The sequence below is a fragment of the Somniosus microcephalus genome, chromosome 8, assembly GCF_052327205.1.
Source record: "Somniosus microcephalus isolate GS21.2 chromosome 8, FLI_Smic_1.0, whole genome shotgun sequence".
NCBI lineage: Eukaryota > Metazoa > Chordata > Chondrichthyes > Squaliformes > Somniosidae > Somniosus > Somniosus microcephalus.
In genome coordinates this window covers 106,533,073-106,542,070 of record NC_140994.1, presented here as the reverse complement: position 1 = coordinate 106,542,070, position 8,998 = coordinate 106,533,073, and the positions used below count along the sequence as shown (strand labels likewise).

General features: G+C 47.4%; 1 pseudogene; it reads left to right on the top strand.

Moving 5' to 3' along the window:
- Positions 1–349: 349 nt before the first annotated feature.
- LOC147113744 (uncharacterized) lies at positions 350–1,159 on the top strand (annotated as a pseudogene).
- Positions 1,160–8,998: the final 7,839 nt, after the last annotated feature.

Genomic DNA, 8,998 nt, shown 5'->3' with positions numbered 1-8,998 from the left:
TTCCCTACATCCATCTCTCCATCAGTCCATGCATCCCCCCATCCATCCATCCCTCCATTCAGCACTCCCTACATCCCTCCATCCATTCATCTGTCCATCCCTCCAGCCATCCATCCCTCCATCCATCCATCCCTACATCCATCCCTACATTCCTCAATCCATCCCTCCATCCATCCATCCACCCATCCAGCCATCCATCTATCCCAACAAACCTCCATTCTTCCATCCAGCCAACTATTCATCCCACCATCCATCAATCCATCCATCCATCCATCCCTTCATCCATCCATCCCTCAATCCATCAATCACTCCATCCAACCATCCATTCCTCCAAATATCCAACCATCCCTCCATCCATCCTCCTTCTCTCCAGCCATTCCAAAATCCATTCATCCATCCAGCCAACCATCCATCCCTCCATCCATCCATTCATTTATCTAAAATCCATCCCTCCCTCCATCCCTCCAACAATCTCTCTGTCCATCCCTCCAACCTTCCCTCCATCTATACATCCCTCCATCCATTCAGCCATCCATCCCTCCATCCATCACTCCCTCCATCCATCCTTTCATCCATCACTCCATTTCTCCATCCATCCATCCATCCCAAAATCCATCCTTCCATCCACCCCTCAATCCATCCATCCCACCAACCATCCATCCGTTCATCCATCACTACACCCCTCCATCCATCCATCCCTCAATCTATCTCTCCAGCCCTCCATCCATCCATCCCTCAATCCATCCCTCCATCCATCCATCCATCCATCCTACCATCCATCCATCAATTTATCCATCCATGCATCCCTCCTTCCATCGACCCCTCCATCTAAAATCGATCTACCCCTCCATCCCTACATCCATCCCTCCATCCATCCATTCATCCCAGCTACCATCCATCTCTCCATCAATCCAAGCATCCCTACATTCATCCCACCATCCATCCCTCTATCCATCCCTTCATCCATCCATCAACCCTTCCTCCCTCCATCCATCCATCCATCCAGCCATGCTTGCCTCCATTCCTCCATCCATCCATCCCTCCATCCATTAAACTATCCATCCATTAAACTATCCATCCATCCATCGCTCCATCCAAACATCCATCACTCCCTCTGTCACTCCATCCATCCATCCCTCCATCCATCCATCCTTCCCTCCATCCCTCCATCCCTCCAACCATCCTTCCATCCATCCATCCATCACTCCATCACTCCATCCCTCCCTCCGACCATCCCTCCAACAATCCCTCTGTCCATCCATCCATCTATCCATCCCTCCATTCATACATCCCAACATCCATTCCTCCATCTCTCCATCCAACCAACCCTTCATCCATCCATCCCTCCATCCATCATAACCTCCATCCATCCATTCTTCCATCGCTCCATCCCTCCATCCATCCATCCCTCAATCCAACCCTCCATCCCTCCCTCCATCCCTCCATTGAACCATCCACCCCACCATCCAACCATTCATCCATCCATCCATCCTTCAATCCATGCATCCCTCCATCCATCCATCCCTCTATAGATATGTGAAGAGAAAAAGATTGGTGAAGTCAAGTGTAGGTCCCATGCAGTCAGAATCAGGGGAATTTATAATAGGGAACAAAGAAATGGCAGGCCAATTAAATACATACTTTGGTTCTGTCTTCACAAATGAGGACACAAAGAACCTCCCAGAGATGTCGGGGAACATAGGGTCTAATGAGAGGGAGGAACTGAATGAAATCAGTATTTGTAGCAAAATGGTGTTAGGGAAATTGAGGGGATTGAAGGCTGAGAAATCCCCAGGGCCTGATAATCTACATCCGAGGGTACTTAAGGAAGTGGCCCTAGAAATAATAGATGCATTGCTGGTCATCTTCCAAAATTCTATATAGACTCTGGAACAGTTCCCATGGATTGGAGGGTAGCTAATGTAACCCCACTATTCAAAAAAGGTGGTAGAGAGAAAACGGGAAATTATAGACCAGTAAGCCTGACATCGGTAATGGGGAAAATGCTAGAGTCCATTATAAAAGATGTAATAGCAGAGCACTTGGATAACAGTGACAGGGTCGGACAAAGTCAACATGCATTTACAAAAGGTAAATCGTGCTTGACTAATCTACTGGAATGTTTTGAGGATGTAAATGGTAGAATAGATAAGGGAGAACCAGTGGATGTGGTGTATTTGGACTTTCAGAAGGCTTTCAATAAGGTCCCACATAAGAGATAAGCATGTAAAGTTAAATAACAAGGGATTGGGAGTAAGGTACCGACTTGGATAGAGAACTGGTCGGCAGACAGGAAGCAAAGAGTTGGAATAAATGGGTCTTTGGCCGAGTGGCAGGCGGTGACTAGTGGGGTACCGCAGGGATCAGTGCTAGGACCCCAGCAATTCACAATATATATTAATGATCTAGACGAGGGAACTAGATGTAATATCTCCAAGTTTGCAGATGACACAAAGCTGGGTGGGTGTGTGTGCTGTGAGGAGGATGCCGAGAAACTCCAGTATGATTTGGACAGGTTGGGTGATTGGGCAGATGCACTATAATGTGGATAAATGCAAGGTTATCCACTTTGGTGGCAAAAACAGGAAGGCAGATTATTATCTGAACAGCAATAGATTGGGAGAAGGGGAAGTGCAACGAGACCTGGGTGTCCTTGTGCACTAGTCGCTGAAGGTAAGCATGCAGGTGCAGCAGGTGGTTAAAAAGGCAAATGGTATGTTGGCCTTCATAGTGAGAGGATTCGAGTACAGGAGCAAGGATATCTTGCTGCAGTTGTACAGGGCCTTGGTGAGACCACACCTTGAGTATTGTGTGCAGTTTTGGTCACCTTATCTGAGGAAGGAAGTTCTTGCCATGGATGGAGTGCAGCAAAGATTCACCAGACTGATAACTGGGATGGCAGGAATGACGTATGAGGAGAGATTGGGTCGATTGGGCTTATATTCGCTGGAGTTTAGAAGAATGAGAGGGGATCTCATTGAAACTTATAAAATTCTAACAGGACTAGACAGGCTAGATTCAGGAAGAATGTTCCCGATGGCGGGGGAGTCCAGAACCAGGGGTCACAGTCTAAAGATAAGGGGTAAGCCATTTAGGACAGAGATGAGGAGGAATTTCTTCACCCAGAGAGTGGTGAACCTGTGGAATTCTCTGCCACAAAAGGCAGTTGAGGCCAATTCATTAAATATATTCAAGAAGGAGTTAAATATATTTCTTAAGGCTAAAGAGGTCAAGGGATATGGGGAGATAACAGGGACAGGGTACTGAATTTGGATGATCAGCCATGATCTCATTAAATGGCGGAGCAGGCTAGTGGGGCTGAATGGCCTACTCCTGCTCCTATCTTCTATGTTTCTATGTTTCCATCCATGCATCCCTCCAACCATCCTTCCATCCTTCCATCCATCCCTCCATCCCTCCATCCCTCCATCCATCCTTCCATCCATCCAGCCATCCATTCCTCGATCCATACATTCATCCCTCCATCCCTCCCTCCGTCCATCACTCCAAAAATCCCTCTGTCCATCCTTCCATCCCTCTATCCATAAATCCCTCCTTCCATTCAGCCATCCAACCCACCATCACTCCATCCATCCATCCCTCCATCAATTATCCCTTCATCCCTCCATTTAACATTCCCTCCATCCATCCATTCATCCCTCCCTCCATTCCTCCATCCATCCATCCCTCAATCCATCCTTCCATCCATAGAAACATAGAAGCTTTGTGTCATCTGCAAACTTGGAGATATAACATCTAGTTCCCTCGTCTAGATCATTAATATATATTGTGAGTAACTGGGGTCCTAGCACTGATCCCTGTGGTACTCCACTAGTCACTGCCTGCCACTCGGAAAATGACCCGTTTATTCCAACTCTTTGCTTCCTGTCTGCCAACCAGTTCTCTATCCAAGTTACACCCAATCCCATATGCTTTAACTTTGCATGCTAATCTCTTATGTGGGACCTTATTGAAAGCCTTCTGAAAGTCCAATTACACCACATCCACTGGTTCTCCCTTATCTATTCTACCAGTTATATCCTCAAAAAATTCCAGTAGATTAGTCAAGCATGATTGACCTTTTATAAATTTCTGCTGACTTTGTCCGATACTGTCACTGTTTTCCAAGTGCTCTGCTATTACATCTTTTATAATGGACTCCAGCATTTTCCCCACTACCGATGTCAGGCTTACCAGTCTCTCATTCCCCATTTTCTCTCTACCACCTTTTTTAAATAGTGGGGTTACATTAGCTGCCCACCAATCCATGGGAACTGTTCCAGAGTCAATAGAATTTTGGAAGATGACCAGCAATGCATCTGTTATTTCTAGGGCCACTTCCTTAAGTACCCTAGGATGTAGATTATCAGGCCCTGGGGAATTATTGGCCTTCAATCCCGTCAATTTCGCTAACACCATTCCCTAAAAATACTGATTTAATTCAGTTCCTCCCTCTCATTAGACCCTATGTTCCCCGACATCTCTGGGGGTTATTTGTGTCCTCCTTTGTGAAGACAGAACCAAAGTATGTATTTAATTAGTCTGCCATTTCTTTGTTCCCTGGAGGGATGGATGGATCTATCGCTCCATCCATCCATCCGTCCATCCCTCTATCTAGTCATCCATCCCACCATCCATCGATCCATCCATCCAATCCTCCATTCATCCATCCATTCATCCATACTTCCATCCAGTCATCCATCCCTCCACCCAACCATCCATTCCTACATCCATGCACCCATCCATCCATGCATCCATCCATCAATTCCTTCATCTAAAATCGATCTATCCCTCCATCCCTCCATCCATCCAACCATCCATCCATCCCACCCACCAACCATCCCTCCATTAATCCAAACACCCCTCCATCCCTCCACCCATCCCTCTCTCCATCCCTTCATCCATCCATCCATCCATGCATCACTCCATCCATCCATCCCTCCATCTAAAATCGATCTAACCCTCCATCCCTCCATCCATCCATCCATGCATTCATCCCTCCATCCATCCATTCCTCCCCATCCACCTATGCATCCATCCCTCCATCCATCCATCCATTCATCCATCCTTCCATCCATTAATCTATCCATCCATCCATCAACAATCCATCACTCCTCCATCATTCCATCCATCCACCCTTGCCTCGAACCCTCCAACCATCCCTCCATCCATTCATCCATCCATCCTTCCATCCATCCCTCCCTCCGACCATCCCTCCAATAATCCATCTGTCCATCCATCCCTCCATCCCACCAGTCATACATCCATCCATCCCTCCATCCATCCCGCCATCTCTGCATCCATCGATCCCTTCATCCATCCATCCCTCCATCTAACATTCCGTTCATTCATCCATTCTTCCATCTCTCCATCCATCCATTCCTCAATCAACCCTCCAATTCTCCATCCCTCCAACCATCCATCCATCCCATCCATCCATCCATACATCCATCCATGCTTCCCTCCATGTGTCCATTCATTTATCTGTCACTCATTCCATCCATCGAACCATCCCACCAACCATCCATCCTTCCATTAATCCAAACATCCCTCCATCCATCCATCCATCCATGCATTCCTCCATCCTTCCATCCATCCCTCCATTCATCCATCCCTCGACCCATACCTTCATCCCTCCATTCATCCATCCCTCCTTCCATTCTTCATTCCATCCATCCATCCTTCCATCCATTCTTCCATCCCTCCAACCATCCTCCATCCATCCATCGCTCCATCCACCCATCCATTCATCACTACCACCATCACTCCATCCATCCTTGCCTCCATCCCTCCAACCATCCTTCCATCCATCTATCCATCCATCCATTCCTCGATTCATACATTCATCCCTCCGTCCATCCATCCCTCCATGCCTCACTCCATCCATCGCTCCAACTATCCCTCCATCCATCATTCCATCCATCCCTCTATTCATATAACCGTCCATCCGTCCATCCGTCCGTCCGTCCGTCCATCTCTCCATCTCTCCATCCGTCCATCCCTCCATCCAGGAATCCATCCATCCTTTTACCAACCCTGCATCTATCCATCCAACCCTCCATCCATCCAGCAGCGGTGGCGGCAGTGTGGACCTGGGAGGAGCGGCGAGGTGGTGGTGGCGATAAAAGGCGAGCCCGAGGCGCAGGTAGGCCCCACAGCAGCAGCAGCAGTGGCAGCAGTGCAGACCCGGGAGGAGCGGCGAGGCGGCGATAAAAGGCGAGCCCGAGGCGCAGGTAGGCCCCACAGCAGCAGCAGCAGCGGCAGCAGTGCAGACCCGGGAGGAGCGGTGAGGCGGCGGTGGCGATAAAAGGCGAGCCCGAGGCACAGGTAGGCCCCACAGCAGCAGCAGCAGCGGCAGCAGTGCAGACCCGGGAGGAGCGGTGAGGCGGCGGCAGCGATAAAAGGCGAGCCCGAGGCACAGGTAGGCTTACCAATTTCCAATCTCAGAGCTCCGAGAGCGGGAGAGAGAAGTAAAAAGTAACTCAAGTGTGACATCACCAGAAAGCAGGTAAGTGATTGGTTGGTGAGTATTTCTCTCTTTCTCGTTTTTTCCAAACTTAAATTTTGTGGTTTTATAGTTTCTAGGCTCTCTGTTGTGTAGCGGTGACTGCTGTTAAACAAGTGCCCTTGAGTATATCATTTAACTGTACTGTAATTGGTGGGATTGATTTGATTAAATTTAATTTGAATTAATTAAAGGGTAAGTCATTGCAGGACAGCCCAGCCCCGTGGTATGCTCCTCCTGCGCTATGTGGGATCTCGGACACTTCCTGTGTCCCTGACAACCATGTGTGCAGGAAGTGTATCCAGCTCCAGCTACTGACAGACCACATTGCGATGCTGGAGCTGTGATTGGATACATATTGGACCATCTGCGATGCTGAGGACGTCGTGAATAGCATGTATAATCAGTTGGTCACACTGCAGGTAAAGGTTGCACAGGCAGAAAGGGAATGGGTGACCAACAGACAGAGTAGTAGGCACAGGCAGGTAGTGCAGGGGTCCCCTGTGGCCATCCCCCTCTCAAATAGATGTACCACTTTGGATACTGGTGGGGGGGATGACTTACCAGGGGAAGGCAGCAACAGCCAACTTCCTGGCACCAGGGTTAGTTCTGCTGCACCGGACGGGAGGAAAAAGAGGGGTAGAGCTATAGTAATAGGGGATTCTATTGTAAGGGGAATAGATAGGCATTTCTGCGGCCGCAAATGAGACTCCAGGATGGTGTGTTGCCTCCCTGGTGCAAGGGTCGAGGATGCCTCAGAGCGGCTGCAGAACATTTTGGAAGGGGAGGGTGAACAGCCAGTTGTCATGGTGCATATAGGTACCAACAATATAGGTAAAAACTGGGATGAGGTCCTAAAAGCTGAATATAGGGAGTTAGGAGGTAAATTAAAAAATGGGACCTCAAAGGTAGTGATCTCAGGATTGTTACCAGTGCCACGTGCTAGTCAGAGTAGAAATAGAAGGATATTTCAGATGAATACGTGGCTAGAGGAATGGTGCAAGGGGGAGGGATTCAAATTCCTGGGATATTGGAACCGGTTCTAGGGGAGGTGGGACCAGTACAAAATAGATGGTTTGCACCTGGGCAGGGCCGGGACCGATGTCCTAGGGGGAGTGTTTGCTAGTGCTCTGGGGGAGGGTTTAAACTAAAATGGCAGGGGGTTGGGAACCTGACCGGGGAGACAGAGGAAAGGGAAACAAGGATAAAAGCAAAAGACAGGAAGGAGAAAAACAAACGAGGCAGGCAGAGAAATCAAGGGTTTAAATCAAACATGGCCACAGTAAATAATAATTCTAAAAGATCTAAGAGCATTAAAAAAACAAGCCTGAAGGCTTTGTGTCTTAATGCGTGGAGCATTTGTAATAAGGTGGATGAATTAGCTGCGCAAATACAGGTAAACGAATATGATATGATTGGGATTACGGAAACATGGCTCCAGGGTGGCCAAGGCTGGGAACTCAACATCCAGGGGTATTCAATGTTCAGGAAAGAAAGGCAAAAAGGAAAAGGAGGTGGGGTAGCCTTGCTGGTTAAAGAGGGGATTAACACAATTGTAAGGAAGGATATTAGCTATGATGATATGGAATCTGTATGGGTAGAACTGAGAAATACCAAGGGTCAGAAAACGTTAGTGGGACTGGTATATAGACCTCCAAACAGTAATGCGGAGGTTGGGGATGGCATTAAAAGGGAAATTAGAGAAGCGTACAATAAGGGCACAGCAGTTATCATGGGTGACTTTAATCTACATATAGATTGGGCTAACCAAATTAGTAACAATACTGTGGAGGAGAAATTCCTGGAGTGTATACGGGATGGTTTCCTGGACCAATATGTCAAGGCACCAACTAGAGATCAGGCCATCTTCGACTGGGTATAATGTAATGAGAAAGGATTAATTAGCAATCTTGTTGCGCGAGGCCCCTTGGGTCGGAGCAATCACAATAAGATAGAATTCTTCATTAAATGGAGAATGAAGTAGTTGACTCAGAGACTAGGGTCCTGAATTTAAATAAAGGAGACTACAATGGTATGAGGCACGAGTTGGGTAGGATTGATTGGGGAATGTCACTCAAAGGGTTGACAGTGGATAGGCAATGGCAAACATTTAAAGATTGCATGGATGAACTGCAGAATTTGTTCATCCCAGTTTGGCATAAAAATAACACAAAAAAGGTGACTCAACCGTGGCTAACAAGGGAATTTAGGGATAGCATAAGATCCAAGGAGAGGACATATAAATTGGCCAGAGAAAGCAGTAAACCTGAGGATTGGGAGCAGTTTAGGATTCAACAAAGGAGGTCAAAGGGATTAATTAAGAGAGGGAAAACAGAGTGTGAGAGTAAGCTTTCAGGGAACATAAAAACTGACTGTAAAAGCTTTTATAGATATGTGAAGAGAAAAAAATTGGTGAAGTCAAACGTAGGTCACTTGCAGTCAGAATCAGGGGAATTTATAATGGAGAACAAAGAAATGGCAGACCAAGTAAAT